The 16946-nt window shown below is 47.3% G+C and overlaps 1 protein-coding gene across 1 annotated transcript in view; it reads right to left on the reverse strand.

Moving 5' to 3' along the window:
• The window catches only part of GAREM2 (GRB2 associated regulator of MAPK1 subtype 2), a 184827-nt gene that overhangs the window by 119798 nt on the left and 48083 nt on the right, over positions 1-16946 (reverse strand).

Here is a 16946-nt window from a genome sequence, read left to right on the forward strand (position 1 = left end):
AGTCTCCTCTATACGTAACATGGGAAAAGAATGAGGAAGATGAACTTAGTGTAATCAAGGATTTATAGAACGCTTGGACAATAATGGTAAACTGCTCCTTTATTATCTTTACCATTAAAGCAGAACTCTGGGGAAAGTAAAGGTTCTTCCTTGCCTTCGTCTGCAGTGCAAGGGTTAAATGCTGCAAGGGTTAAATGCCCTCCTATCCTGAACCTCCTATGGCACTACTTCTTATTAGTAAAGCATTATAAAAAATCTTTCTCCACAAAATATCGTGGTGTAGAAAATAAATTGGGACTTTAAAATAAGGCATACAGTTGTGCTCAAAAGTTTGCATACCCTGGCAGAAATTGTGCCATTTTGGCATTCATATTAAAAATATGACTGATCATGCCAAAAAATCTACCTGGTATCAAGCGATCCCCAAAATGTCAACTTCTTAATAAGTGATTAAACAGTACTGAGGCATATTCAAGGCTTTGGATATCTTTTTATATCCTTTTCCATCTTTGTAAAGTTTCATTACCTTGTTACGCAGGTCTTTTGACTGTTCTTTTCTACCTCCTCATGGCTCAGTGTCTAGCCTGCTTAGTGCATCCATATGAGAGCTAACAAACTCATTGAGTATTTATACACAGACACTAATTGTTATTTAAATAGAGACAAATGTGGGAAATTAAAGGAACACTAAGGCCCCTTTCACATGTGCGGACCGTTCGTCCGCTTTTTACAAGTCCGTAAACTTGTAACGTCCGCAAAGATCCGCGTCCGTAAAGATCCGGTTTTTCGGACGGAAGAAAACCCTATTTTTCTTCCGTCCGGCGGATCGGATCGGATGAATACGGACAGACGGTCCGTATTCATCCGATTCCCCATAGGGGAGAGCGGAGGAAAGACAGGGCGGTCTCTGCACAGTGTGCGGGGACCGCCCTGTCCGCCGACAGCTCAGCGGGGATTACGGATGATCCCCGCTGAGCCGACGGACACACACGGAGCGGACACAAAAACGGTCCGCTCCGTGTGAAAGGACCCTAACGCTGCATTCACACCTGAGCGTTTTGTCGCCTGAAGCGCGACGCTCAAATACGCTAGAGGGGAAAAAATACATTAATCCCTATGGAGATGGTTCACATGTGCACGCCAATACGCCTGATGTCGAACGCCTGAAGCTCAAACAAGTTCCGGACCCTTTTTTGTCGCGCGTATCGGGCGGTTTGGGCGTTTCCATTTCCCAGAGAAAGTAATGGAAACGCTCGATTCAAGCGACTAGCGCATCAATGAGCGTTTGCTACGGGCGTTTCGTCGCTTTAATCAATAGAACTTTTCACCCAGGCAGAAGATTAAAAAAATCTACCAACATAGCAACAAGTGATGAAAAGATGATCATTTTTCTTATTGGCTAAAATAAAAAACGTTGAAGTACAAAAACGTCGGACGGCGCTGTATGCAAACGTGCAAATAAGCATGAATACGCGCGACAAAACGCCGGAAAAAAACGACCGACGCCTGAAGGCAATTTTTTTATTTTAGATAACAAACATGTTATACTTACCTCCTCTGTGCAGCTCGTTTTGCACAGAGTGTCCCCGAATACTGTCTTCTGGGGTCCCTCGGCGGCTGTCTTGGATCCTCCTCGCAAAAGCTTTCCACCTTCATGCGAGCGAGCTCACATGGTGGAAAGCTTTTGCGAGCGCGCTCCCGTGATACAGCGGCGACCATAGCCGCCGACTGTATGACTCAGCCCTGCCCCCCGGCGCGCCATGTCATCCGATGTGATTGACAGCAGCGCCAGCCAATGGCTGCGCTGCTATCAATCTGTCCAGCCTAGCCAATCAACGGCAAGGCTGAGAACCGAAGACGATCACATGGACTTTCGAGGGGTCAGGTAAGTAAAACGGGGGTTCGGGGGGGGGGGGGGGGGCGGTACCATCGGATGTTTTTTCACCTTAATTCATAGGATGCATTAAGGTGAAAAAACATTTACCTTTACAACCCCTTTAACTTTTAATTGCCATTTGAACCTGTGTGTGCCACCTTCTCTGTCTGTACCAAGGCAAAACATTCCAGGGTATGTAAACTTTTTATCAGGGCCATTTGGGTGCTTTCTGTTATCATTATGATTTAAAAAGGATCCAAAAAACTATGCGATAATAAATGGCTTCATATGATTGCTATCCTTATGCCACGTACACACGATCGGGGTACCCAAACTTTCGATCCCCACTGTAGTAAGCCAAACTTCCAGCTGAAGGTCAAGAAAGACCAGGACTGGGCACTGCCACCCACTCTATATAGGCATGCACCTTTAAAGGGGAATGCAATATTGGCTTTGCGATTGTGATTTATAAAAATCTGCAAAAAAAAAAAAAAAAAGTTCTCCAAGTAAAACTTTCTTATAGTGTCCAGTAAGATTTTTTTCCCCCCACTAGTAAAGTGATTGGTCAGTTTAATGGACATCTTTCTTTCCTGCCACCGGCATTAAGACGACGAGCTGTCAGGCTCGGGAGATCATCAGTGAGATATAGAGAACACGCAGATACTTGTGATGTTCCCATCAGATCTGGCAGTACAGATAACTTCCTGAGCTCATTAATACTCAGACTGATGTCTGTAGAGAGCAGCCTCTGAACAAGACCTTCTCTCTCATTAAAAGACACAGTGACCATATAGATAGAAGCTCCTGGTCCCATATAAGATAGGCAAGATAAAGTCAAAGTTTGCTAAAAGATCTGAAAGCATGATATTTGAAAATGTGTGCTTTATTTTGTTAAAAATAAAAATAAAATTGTAAAACATAGCAACACATTTCGGGGGGTGCCCTTGGATGCCCCCTTCTTCAAGACGAGGGTAAACATCAAGGCCCGGATTCACAAAGCACTTACGCCGATGTATCTCGAGATACGCCACGTAAGTGTAAATATGCGCCGTCGTATCTGTGCGCCGTGCCCACAAACTGAGATACGCCTAAAAATAGGCTTCATCCGACCAACGTAACTTGCCTATGCCGGCGTATCGTGGGCGCATTTTTCCGCTGGCCGCATCTGGCGCTCCCATTGATTTCCTATTCAAAAATGGAAATGAGGGAGATACGTCGATTCACGAAACGTACGTGCGCCTGGCGCACAATATATGTGGTTTCCGTAAGTCGTACATCCGGCGTAAAGTAATTCCCCATATATGAGACGCAACCCATGCAAAAGGTATGGACCAGGGAACACAAGCCGTCGTATTTTACGTCGTTTACGTTGTACGTGAATATGGCTGGGCGTAGGTTACGTTCACGCCCTAGGCAGTGATCCGTCGTATCTTAGGCCTCGTACAGACGACCGGATCTATCCGCTGGGATTGATCCGCGGATCAGTTCCAGCAGATAGATCCGGTCGTGTGTACGTCCGAGCGGACATTTCCCGGCGGATAAAAATCCAGCCGACGGATTCCCAGTGGATAAAAATGTTGTAGCATGCTAAGAAATCTATCCGCTGGAATCCAGTCCAGCGGACTGATCCGGTCGTCTGTACAGACTCACCGGATCAGTCCGTCCGCTCCCATCCCTCGCATGCGTCCTAATGATTCGACGCATGCGTGGAAGTGTTTACCTTCCAGCGTCGCGCATGTCGCCGCGTCATCGTCGCGGCGACGGCACGACACGTGACCGCGGATGTTTTCCGCGCGGATTTTGATCCGATGGTGTGTACAAGCCATCGGATCAAAATCCGGAGGAGGAATGTCCGCTGGAAACGGTCCGGCGGACCGTTTCCAGCGGATAACCCCTCGTCTGTACGAGGCCTTAGGCATTCGTTCTGACGTGATTCTGAGCATGCGCACTGGGATGCGTCCACGGGACGGCGCATGCGCTGCTCGTTATTCGTATCTATCTGGCGCTCGGCCCATCATTTACATGGGGTCACGCCTCATTAGCATGGCTCACGTAGGTTACGTTCACGCCATAGGCAGTGATCCGTCGTATCTTAGGCATTCTTTCCGATGTGATTCTGAGCATGCGCACTGAGATGCGCCCACGGGACGGCGCATGTGCAGTTGGCGATAGGTATCTGTCTGGCGCTTGGCCCATCATTTGCATGGGGTCACGACTCATTATCATGGCTCATGCTCACTTCCACTTACGCCGACTTACGCCTGAAAAACCCAGCGCAGATTTGGAAGGAGGTGCTTTGTGAATTCAGTGCTTGCCTCTCTGCGCTGCGTCGGCGTAGCGTAAAGGGGATACGATACGGCGGCAATAATATGCGCCAGTGTCTGTGAATCCGGGCCCAAGTGTACACTCCCATAAGAAATATGTGTGAGTTCCTTCAGTTGGCTGTTGGGCTGTTGATAGCTAGCCCTAAGGCCAACTGAAGGTGCACACATGGCAGATGGTCAGCATTGCTGCTAATTGCGAGGCAAAGAAACTTGGCAACAGATTCACAAAAAAAAAAAATGATTTGCCCAAAGTGGAAAGTTAACTTTAATTTTAGAGATTATTAGTAAAAAGCAGCACATATTATACACATTGACACTTGTTAGGCACACACTGGATGTAAACCCGAAAATTTGTATTTATTTTTTTATGTCACAATGTAGAGTATAAGATTTCCTATCATCTGTGCCCAGTCTTGCCACACAAGTTAATCCAGCTCTGAGCAATCCTCTTTTATTGTTCAATGAAATAAAACGGACTTACAGAGAAAACCCTTAGTCCGTTCCGCCCCCTTGCTGTGAGTGACAGGTTATTTACATATCTCATGCACTAGCCTGGAGACAGGCATTATTTTTTAATTCCCACCCCCACTCCTTTTCTGAAGTCATGTGGTTATTTTTCTGGATTTTGACTGGATGTTAGTGATCATAGCAGGATTTAGTGTAAAGAATACACAGAAAAAAATGCATGAGTGTAGAGGAGGGCGAGGAGTCTACTGACATCACAACTCCACCCACCGAGCTCCAGACAACAGACCCACCCACAGAATCTGCAGTTTTTCAGTTCTTATAACAGACAGAGGGGAGACATTTGACAGGTAAGGATACATGCAAGAGGCATCTATATCCTTATAGATGAGGACTATGGCAGTAGTTTAGAAAGGGTGAGAGTGGCTTTACATCCACTTTAAAGCGGAGTTCTACCCAAAAATGGAACTTCCGCTTTAAGTGTTGGTGACCCCCTAAATTGCCACATTTGCCACATGGGGGGGGGGGGGTACCAGTGTTGCCAACCGTCCGTATTTTTACGGACAGTTCGTAAAAACTGGCACTTTTTTCCCCCGTTCGTAAATGTCCGTGGTTGCGGGAATGTGGCAGTAAAAATTGCCGAGATCGGTTCGGCTTGGAACTGCGCATGGAGATTGGAGGCAGGGAGTGATGGTGGCTGCGGTGACACCGCAGAGGGGGATGGAAGCAGGGGGAGATTGGAGGCAGGGGGTGTTAGTGGCGGGGGGTGATTGGAGGCAGGGGGTGTTGGTGGCACAGCAGAGGGGGATAGTGGCACCACAGAGAGTGGGGGATGGAGACAGGGGTTGTTGGTGGCACCGTAGAGGGGGATGGAGCAGTGTCATCTTAAGAGCATTATAGGCCCCCGGGCAATACAGTGCACTGGGGCCCTGTCTACACAATCACGCACGAGAATTTACTGACAAAAATCATAAAATTTACTGGCAGAACCACATCTTTTACTGCCAGTGCAAAAAAAAGTACCTAAAATTACAGTTTTCAGTGCCGAACAATGCAAATGTCAGTATTTAAACTATAAACATATAGCTAGTGCTATTAGCAATGTGTTTAAGTTAAACAAAAGTAAAAATAAATGTCTTCATTGACATGAAGGTCAGGTTACTATAACCCAGCCAGCACAGAGTTTCTTCTTACATCAGAGTCTGCAGGATTCCCCCTTACAGTGAAAGGGAACTCTTATGTAAAGGGGAACGCTGCAGATCATGATCTAAGGAGGGAACTCTGATGTGGAGGGGGGCTCTGGTGACCAGAGACCACCTTATATCAGAGTCCACTGCTTTCTCTTTCCCACTTACATCAGGGTCCGCAGACAGAGTTCCCCCTTGCATTGTAAGGGGGAATCCTGCATACTCTGATGTAAAGGGGAACGCTGATGTGGGGGGCACACTGGTGACCAGAGACCACCTTCCGTAGAGTAAATACACTAAGGAAAGGGGGGTCACTAATATAGGAGGGGGAACCTTAATATCAGTGCCCCCTTACATTTTTGCATTCACTCCCCCCTTACAACAGCAACCCCCCGCACTCGTGGAGGATCGGATCTTCTCTCTGATTTCCGCAAACTGGGCATGGGCAGTTCTAACCCTTCACTCTCCACAATTTTTTACTGGAGTTGCTGGGCAGCCGGTGGGGCCCCCCAGGCAAGCAGGGCCCCCGGGCAACTGCCCAGCGTGCCCAATGGAAAAGATGGCCCTGGGATGGAGGCAGGGGACGATGGAGGCAGGGGGTCTGGGGAGATTGGAGGTAGGGGGAGATTGTGGCACCGCAGAGGGGGGGTGTTGGTGGCAGAGGGGGATGGAGGCAGAGGGTGATATGACTAAATAATTTGCCCTTATTATATCGAAAATAACAAAAATATGTTTTTTTAGCCTAAATATCTACCTTAAATCACATTGCTATTTGTCTAGCGTACTTGTTTGTAGCCTAAATACTGAAATTTGCACCTAAAAATGTACTTTAGTAACTTTTGTGAAATGCCAGTAAAAACTTGGCTGCGCCAGTAAATTTCGGGTGTCGTGCCAGTAAATTTCAATCTGGTAGGTTGGCAACACTGGGGGGGTACCCTGTTTTTACAGGCACCCAGCTCCCACTTCCTCCCCTGGTGCCGGAAGGAAAATCACCTCTCCCCCTCCCTCCCTGCAAGATTTCCCGGCCATTCACAGCGCGGCTCGCACATGTGCAGTGTGCACCCAGATATGAAGCCACATTCAGGGAGGGGGGGCACAGTTAGAATGCCAGTGCCACGGAGAGGATGAGGAGCTGGACCGTGGGACAGGTAAGTGTCTGATTATTAAAAGGCGGCACGGACGGGCACGGATAGGCGGCACGGACGGGCACGGATAGGCGGCACGGATGGGCACTGATAGGCGGCATGGATGGGCACTGATAGGCGGCACGGATGGGCATAGATGGGCACTATTGTATGTGTTGTACTAATGGATGCCAATCAGTGCCAAACAATGCCTGCCAATCAGTTATGCCCATTGTGGGCACTGATTGGCATCCATTGCGGCACTGATTGGCATCCATTTTGTGTGTCCTCCTCATCCCTGGTGGTCTAGGGTGGCATCCTTTTTTTTTTTTTTTCACTGGTGGTCTATATGGCCATCCCTGGTGGTCCAGTGGGCATCCTCGGGGGGGGCGCTCCCATTGATTCTCTATTCAAATATGCAAATGAGGGAGATACGGCGATTCACGAACGTACGTCCGCCCGACGCAGTGCGTGTAAAGTCATACGTCCGGTGTAAAGTTTTGCCCCATAAAGGTGGTGTAACTCAGCAGCATCCATGCAAAGGGCTGCACCAGGGAACACAAGCCGGCGTATTTTACGTTGGACGTGAATATGACTGGGCGAAAGTTACGTTCACGCCCTAGGCAGTGATCCGACGTGTCTTAGGGAGTTGTTCCGACGTGATTCGGAGCATGCGTCCACGGGGCGGCGCATGCTCCGTTCGTTATAAGTATCTGTCTGACACTCAGCCCATCATTTGCATGGGGTCACGCCTCATTTGCATGGCTCACGCCCACTTCCACCTACGCCGGCTTACGCCTGAGAAACCCAGCGCAGTTTTGGGAGCAATGGCTTTGTGAATTCCATACTTGCCTCTCTGCGCTGCGTCGGCGTAGCGCATCTTATTTGCGCTACGTCGGCGTAATGTGCGCCCGAATCCGGGCCATACGCTTTAACTGAATATTCATATATTTGAATGAACACAGTACTCTCTCTTTACACGATCAAGCCCTTATGGGCACTCCGCCCATTTATGTAATTATATAAGATATAACCTTATTATATATAATATAAGATCTAACGACCAGAAGACACATGTGACTTGGTGAAATCGTAAACCATTTTTTTCCTGTCATAATAGTGCCATTGTTTTCATTTTTGAATGAATTTTGTCTTGTGAAGAAAACCTAGTTTTTGGTAAATGATCTCCATAAAGTAATCAATAACGGCATTTTTGCTGGCAAAGTGCTGAATGCAGATAAGTGTGAGGAGAAATTTAGTCCTAATTTCTGGGCTGTGTAACGAGGCTTGATTTGATATCCGGCGGATTAGCACTCTCGCTTTTAGTTTTAGTCTAAATGGATTTGATTCCTATTGATTTTCTATTTTAGAAAGGCCTGAGGCCTACTCCAGAGCCTCTCCATGGCAACGCTCACAGGCTGCTTCAGTCAGCTTGGCCCCATCAGGCAATGGAGTCTCCTTTTCCTTGAAGGTTGTTAAGGGGGAGATTTTATTTACTGATCCCTAAGTGAGATGTATACAGCGGCCTGCCGAGCTTCAAGGCTAAAATATGAAGTTCAAGTAAAAGTTACACCAAGTCAAAAACAAGATGATTGAGTTCTCCTTTTTATATTCTTTTTGTTTGTGATTCCTTCGTACAATAAGACATTCTAGGTGTCTGCACCAGGACATGGTAGTAAAGGGAATGATTCTCACCAGTTGGGACATTGACAGCAATAAAAACCTGACAGAGCTTTTAACCCGTTCCTCTATCCAAAACTAGAAAAAAAAAGGTTTGGAGTCAGTACAACTAAAATACACTATGTTACCAAAAGTATTGGGACACCTACCTTTACACGCACATGAACTTTAATGGCATCCCAGTCTTAGTCCGTAGGGTTCAATATTGAGTTGGCCCACCCTTTGCAGCTATAACAGCTTCAACTCTTCTGGGAAGGCCGTCCACAAGGTTTAGGAGTGTGTCTATGGGAATGTTGGATCATTCTTCCAGAAGAGCATTTGTGAGGTCAGGCACTGATGTGTACGAGAAGGTCTGGTTCACAGTGTCCATTCTAATTCATTCCAAAGGTGTTCTATCGGGTTGAGGTCAGGACTCTGTCCAGGCCAGTCAAGATCCTCCTCCCCAAACATGCTCATCCATGTCTTTATGGACCTTGATTTGTGCACTGGTCCAAATCGTTTAGTGGAGGGGGGATTATGGTGTGGGGTTGGTTTTCAGGGGTTGGGCTTGGCCCTTTAGTTCCAGTGAAGGAAACTCTTAAGGCGTTGGCATACCAAGACATTTTGGACAATTTTATGCTCTCACCTTTGTGGGAACAGTTTGGGGATGGCCCCTTCCTGTTCCTCTATCGCACAGGTGTCAAACACAAGGCCCGTGGGCCGAATCCTACCCTCCAGGCCACTTCATGTGGCCCTCGCACCTCTCCTGCAGCTGCAGGAGAGCTCCAGCCCTCCTCTGGTCCTACTCCAGACCCTTACTTTCTGCTTTCAAGCAATGCATCTTCTTCCCAGCAGTAGCATAAGGAAAGGGGGGTGCACTGTGATGTAAGGCAGAGTGGGGGACTCAACTTTTGATGATGTGGTGGCTATTGACATCTAATGTAAAGGGGAGGGGATGCGCTGGACATCTAATCTTAGGCCCCGTACACACCATAGAATCCATCCGCAGATAAATCCCAGCAAATGGGTTTCAGCGGATAGATCCTATGGTGTGTACACGCCAGCGGATCTGTTTCCGCGGATATATCTCCCCTGGGATGGATTCCAGCAGATCGAATATTTGCTGACATGCAGAACATATCCATCTGCTGGAGTCCATCCCAACGGATGGTTCCGCTGGTCTGTACAGACTCACCGGATCCATCCGTCCGAAGGGATCCCCCGCATGCGTCGTAATGATTTGACGCATGCGTGGAATTCCTTATATGACAGCGTCGCGCACGTCGCCGCGTAATAATCGCGGCGACGGCGCGACACGTCATCGCCAGAGGATTTCGGCGCGGATTTCAATGCGATGGTGTGTACACTCCATCGCATGAAAATCCGCCGAAATCCTCGAGAGGATTTATCCGCGGAAACGGTCCGCTGGACCGTATTCGCGGATAAATTCTATCGTGTGTATGGGGCCTTACAGATACAACCGGCCCTTTTAAGGGCAATCATAATGCTGATGCGGGCCACGATGAAATTGAGTTTGACACCCTTGCTCTAGAGCAGGGATATTCAATTAGCGGACTCCCAGCTGTTGCAGAACTACAAGTCCCATGAGGCATAGCAAGACTCTGACAGCCACAAGCATGACACCCAGAGGCATGATGGGACTTGTAGTTTTGCAACAGCAGGAGGTTCGCTAATTGCATATCCCTGCTTTAGAGGAACCCTGGTTAAGAAAGACTGACCTAATGAATAGAGCGTTCATTACAACGGGGCATGGCCGCCGTCAGGAATTATGGGGCCCCTTACACAGCTTCAGTCATGGGCCCCCTGGAGCAGAGAAGCGGGGGGGGGGGGGGGTCCTGCCGTCTGAAATTGAGAAGCAGGAGGGGGGGCTGCCACGAATTGAGAAGCAGAGTGGGGCCCTTTACAAATTATTTTTTTTTTTTTATAAAAAGAACTTACAAAAAAGGGGAGTTGCCATCCGGGACCTCTGGGCCCTTTAATAAAAAATTTATAAAAAAAATATATAAAATAAATAAATAAACATTTATATAAAAAAGGGGGGGGTTGCCATTCTGGGCCCTTTAATAAAAAAATAAACATTTATAAAAAAAGGGGGGTTGCCATCCAGGGCCCTGGGGACTTCTGGGCCCTATAATAATAATAATAATAATAATAATAATAATAATAATAAAAAAAAATATATATATATATATATATACACATTTTTATATATTTTTTATATATTTTTTATTTCAGCCCCCCCCTCCCGCTTCTTATATATATGAAATAAAAAATATATAAAAATGTATTTATTTTTTTATAAAAAAAGGGGTGTTTTCATCCCGGGCCCTGGGGATCTCCGGGCCCCTGGGGGCCCCCGTACCCCTAAGAAAAAAGTTGGCCCTTTAATAAAAAAAATATATATATATATATATATATTTTATAAAAAATTTATTAAAAAAAGGGGAGTTGTCATCTGGGGCCCTGTGGGCCTCCGGGCCCCTGGGGACCTTCGGACCCCTAAAGGGGGTTGCCACCCGGGCCCCGCTACAACAGGGCCAGTTTTACTGGCTTATCAGCGGCCCTACAGCGGGGTATATTACCCAGAAGTCCTTCTTTCTACTGCAGAGACTATTTGTATGTCGATAACTAAGCAGTTGCCCTGGCAAGCCAAGTCCAGCTACAGTTATATGTTTAGCGAGGAAAGGGGACGGTAAGGGGTTAATGTACATAAACCACAAATGTGCCCTCTCTGCCGTCTTCCTCTGTTTAATGTGAATATACTGTCTTTGATCTTAAGCTGTATTATAGTGAATTAATTTATATCAAAGCATCACATAGCCTGTAATAAATCAGATCATGATATGGCTCTCATGCACTCAGGCTGACAGGGCCAAAAATAACAGGTCAATGTGCGTCAATCAGATACAATATATCCACTATGGTAAGGAGACCACATAGATCAATATACACAGGCAGGGCCTCTGTAGGGGCAGATTAATGGGCAACCACATGATGTGAGTAGCAAGCTCTTATGATTTACTGTGCACCCAGTATATGGATTTATAAGGACAGTCATACTTATTTAACGTGTACCTGCACTTTACCTAATCAGAGACAAATGACAGGTCTACTTAACCACTTGCTTACTGGGCACATATACTGTATTTTCTGGCATATAAAACGACCTTTTGGATACAAAAAAATGCATCCAAAGTCGGGGGTCGTCTCCATCAGGCTGCGGACATCCATGTTTCAGGCTGCGGGCATCCATGATTTAAAAGCCGCGCCTCCTTCTCAGACTGTTCCGTTATAGGCGAAACACTAATTTTCCCAGCAGGGCCTCTGTTCAGTGTTCCGCCAATCATGGATGCCTTCTCATCCTCGGACGAGAGGACGTCTGTGATAGGCGGAACACTGAACAGAGGCCCCGCTGGGAAAATTAGTGTTCCGCCTATCACGGAACAGTCTGAGGAGGAGGCGTGGCTTTTGAATCATGGATGCCCGCAGCCTTAAACATGGATGTCCGCAGCAAAAAAATAAGGTAGGGAGATCGTCTTGGCCGGCACAGTAGGGGCATGTGATGGACAGTGGAGGCATGGAATGGCACAGTGGGGGTATGGAATGGCACAGTGGAGGCATGGAATGGCACAGTGAGGGCATGGAATGGCACAGTGGGGGCATGGAATGGCACAGTGGGGGCATGAAATGGCACGGCACAGTGGAGCATGTAATGGCACGGCACATTGGGGCATGTAATGGCACGGCACAGTGGGGCATGTAATGGAATGGCACAGTGGGGCATGTAATGGAATGGCACAGTGGGGCATGTAATGGAATGGCACAGTGGGGCATGTAATGGAATGGCACAGTGGGGCATGTAATGGAATGGCACAGTGAGGCATGTAATGGCACAGTGAAATTTGAAAAATGCCTGTTTCTGTCAGCGGTTGTTCCTGTCAGCGGTTGTTCTGGCTACCCCTCAGCTTCCGGCATAGTGGGGCATGGAATGGCACAGTGGGGGCATGGAATGGCACAGTGGGGGCATGAAATGGCACGGCATAGTGGGGCATGTAATGGCACGGCACAGTGGGGCATGTAATGGCACGGCACAGTGGGGCATGTAATGGCACGGCACAGTGGGGCATGTAATGGAATGGCACAGTGGGGCATGTAATGGAATGGCACAGTGAGGCATGTAATGGCACAGTGAAATTTGAAAAATGCCTGTTTCTGTCAGCGGTTGTTCCTGTTGCTTCCGGCATAGTGGGGCATGGAATGGCACAGTGGGGGCATGGAATGGCACAGTGGGGGCATGAAATGGCACGGCATAGTGGGGCATGTAATGGCACGGCACAGTGGGGCATGTAATGGCACGGCACAGTGGGGCATGTAATGGAATGGCACAGTGGGGCATGTAATGGAATGGCACAGTGGGGCATGTAATGGAATGGCACAGTGAGGCATGTAATGGCACAGTGAAATTTGAAAAATGCCTGTTTCTGTCAGCGGTTGTTCCTGTCAGCGGTTGTTCTGGCTACCCCTCAGCTTCCGGCATAGTGGGGCATGGAATGGCACAGTGGGGGCATGGAATGGCACAGTGGGGGCATGAAATGGCACGGCATAGTGGGGCATGTAATGGCACGGCACAGTGGGGCATGTAATGGCACGGCACAGTGGGGCATGTAATGGCACGGCACAGTGGGGCATGTAATGGAATGGCACAGTGGGGCATGTAATGGAATGGCACAGTGAGGCATGTAATGGCACAGTGAAATTTGAAAAATGCCTGTTTCTGTCAGCGGTTGTTCCTGTTGCTTCCGGCATAGTGGGGCATGGAATGGCACAGTGGGGGCATGGAATGGCACAGTGGGGGCATGAAATGGCACGGCATAGTGGGGCATGTAATGGCACGGCACAGTGGGGCATGTAATGGCACGGCACAGTGGGGCATGTAATGGAATGGCACAGTGGGGCATGTAATGGAATGGCACAGTGGGGCATGTAATGGAATGGCACAGTGAGGCATGTAATGGCACAGTGAAATTTGAAAAATGCCTGTTTCTGTCAGCGGTTGTTCCTGTCAGCGGTTGTTCTGGCTACCCCTCAGCTTCCGGCATAGTGGGGCATGGAATGGCACAGTGGGGGCATGGAATGGCACAGTGGGGGCATGAAATGGCACGGCATAGTGGGGCATGTAATGGCACGGCACAGTGGGGCATGTAATGGCACGGCACAGTGGGGCATGTAATGGCACGGCACAGTGGGGCATGTAATGGAATGGCACAGTGGGGCATGTAATGGAATGGCACAGTGAGGCATGTAATGGCACAGTGAAATTTGAAAAATGCCTGTTTCTGTCAGCGGTTGTTCCTGTTGCTTCCGGCATAGTGGGGCATGGAATGGCACAGTGGGGGCATGGAATGGCACAGTGGGGGCATGAAATGGCACGGCATAGTGGGGCATGTAATGGCACGGCACAGTGGGGCATGTAATGGCACGGCACAGTGGGGCATGTAATGGAATGGCACAGTGGGGCATGTAATGGAATGGCACAGTGGGGCATGTAATGGAATGGCACAGTGAGGCATGTAATGGCACAGTGAAATTTGAAAAATGCCTGTTTCTGTCAGCGGTTGTTCCTGTCAGCGGTTGTTCTGGCTACCCCTCAGCTTCCAGACAGACTAGTAGGAAGGGGGTAGTCTTATACGGCAAGTATATCCCAAAACCAACATTTTTCCTGGAAAAATAGAGGGTCGTCTTATACGCCCAGTCGTCTTATACGCCGGCAAATACGGTACCCCCTTCCTACCCAGGCGAAATTTCAGCTTTTGGTACTGTCACGCTTTGAATGACAATTGCGCGGTCGTGCAACGTGGCTCCCAAACAAAATTGACGTCCTTTTTTCCCCACAAATAGAGCTTTCTTTTGGTGGTATTTGATCACCTCTGAGTTTTTTGGGTTTTTTTGCGCTATAAACAGGGAGGGGGAACCAGCTAATGACTTATGCCTCGTACACACGATCGGAAATTCCGCCAGCAAAAGTCAGATGTGAGCTTTTGGTCGGAAATCCCGACCGTGTGTATGCTCCATCGGACCTTTGCTGTTGGAATTTACGCCAGCAAAAATCTGAGAGCTGGTTCTCAAATTTTCCGATGGGAAAAGTTCTTGTCGGAAATTCCGATCGCCTGTATGCAATTACGACGTGCAAAAAAAAACATGCATGCTCGGAATCAATTTGACGCATGCTCGCAATCATTGAACTTCATTTTTCTCGGCTCGTTGTAGTGTTGTACGTCACCGTGTTCTTGAAGGTTCCGAACTTTGTGTGATCGTGTGTATGCAACACAAGTTTGAGACAAAATTCAGTCGGTTTTTTGTTGGAATTTCCGATCGTGTGTACGCGCCATTAGAAGAAATTCTGGAGTTCTAGCATTAACCTTCATCATTAAATATGTAGAATATATATTATTTGTTTCCTTTTATATGCCTTTGATAGGCCCTCCCAGGGTCAAAGCATGAGAAAAAAATCTACGTGTCACATACCATATACTTGCACTTACACTGCCTAATCATATTAATGATTCACTTTCTTTGCGAAAGACGTCAAAGGATTAAAATAGAACAAAACATTAACATAAACATAGCAAGGGAACATTTATTTTTAGAAGAAATGCAAATTATATGGAAAGGTGAAACTTTTATTTTTCTAAGGAATAAAAATGATATTGTACGGTTAAAATTCCTTCATTAAAAACCACACTTAAAAAAAAATTCTAAAAATACACCCCTATAAGAAGGACTCTTAGGGCCAGATTCACAGAATAGATACGACGGCGTATCTCCTGATACACCGTCGTATCTCTTGTCCTATCTATGCGGCTGATTCATAGAATCAGTTCCGCATAGATAGCCCTAAGATCCGACAGGTGTAATTGACGTAACTCACGTCGCCGTTCAAAAAAATTACGTCACATCGCGCAAAGCAAGGCGGGAATTTCAAAACTGAGCATGCGCAGTACGTCCGGCGCGGGAGCGTGCCTGATTTAAATGGTACACGCCCCATTTGAATTGGGCGGGCTTGCGCCGGACGTGTTTACGATACACCACTGCAAGTTTGCAGGTAAGTGCTTTGTGGATCAGACACTTACACTGAAAACTTGCGGCGGTGTAACGTAAACGGGTTACGTTGCGCCACCGCAATTGTACCTGACGAGGAGGAAAAGAGTAGGGCTAGAAATCTCCCTGGACATCTGCCTGCTTGGGCACAAGACACCAGGCCACATTCTGTCCCTCTCTGGTGCTCAGTCATGTTGGAACAGGAAGGGTCCATCCCCCAGCTGTTCCAACAAAGTTGGAAGCATGAAATTGTCCAAAATTTCTAGGTATGCTGACGCCTTAAAAGTTCCTTTCACTGGAGCCCAACCCCTGAAAAACAACTCCACAACATAATCCCCCTCCACCAAATGATTTGGATCAGAGCACAAAGCAAGGTTCATAAAGACATGGATGAGGGAGTTTGGGGTGGAGGAACTTGACTCAACCCCGAATTTGAGCGCAGACTGCGAGCCAGGCCTTCTCGTCCACATCAGTGCCTGAACTCACAAATGCATTTTCTGAGAAATGGTCAAACATTCCCATAAACACACTCCTAAATCTTGTGAACAGCCTTCCCTGAAGAGTTGAAGCTGTTATAGCCAGGGCCGTCCTTAATGTTGATTGGACCCTGGGCAAAATTTTTCTTAGCCCCCCCCCCCCCCCTCCCCATGGAATTTTGCTCTCCACCTGCTCTGAGACACAATAAATATCAGCTAGACTTAAAATCAGTTTATTGTATCAGATCAGGCAGTGATTGCAAATGGTTGCCAGAGGTTACAGCATATCATTACCACTGGTTGCTAGAGGTTACAGCACATGACTTCTGCTTGTTGATTGGTTGCTAGAGATTACTGTACAGTAATACTGCTCACTGATTGGTTGCTAGAGGTTACAGCACATCATCTCTTCACTGCAGAGGGGCATGATATACATATGAATGCCGCCTTCATTTAGATATGAATGTCGTCTGCCTCGATTATTTACATATGGATGATCCCTTTATTTACATATGAATGATCCCTTTATTTACATATGCATGCCACCTTTATTTACATATGAATGCCGCTATTATTTACATATGAATGCCGCCCTCTCGACTATTTACATATGAATGATTCCTTTATTTACAAATGAATGCTGGTTATTTACATGTAAACACATGTAAACAATAGGGCAGAGCTGGGCAGCATTAGTAGCAGCACTTCACACTGAG

This window comes from Rana temporaria, chromosome 4, assembly GCF_905171775.1.
Source record: "Rana temporaria chromosome 4, aRanTem1.1, whole genome shotgun sequence".
Taxonomy (NCBI): domain Eukaryota; kingdom Metazoa; phylum Chordata; class Amphibia; order Anura; family Ranidae; genus Rana; species Rana temporaria.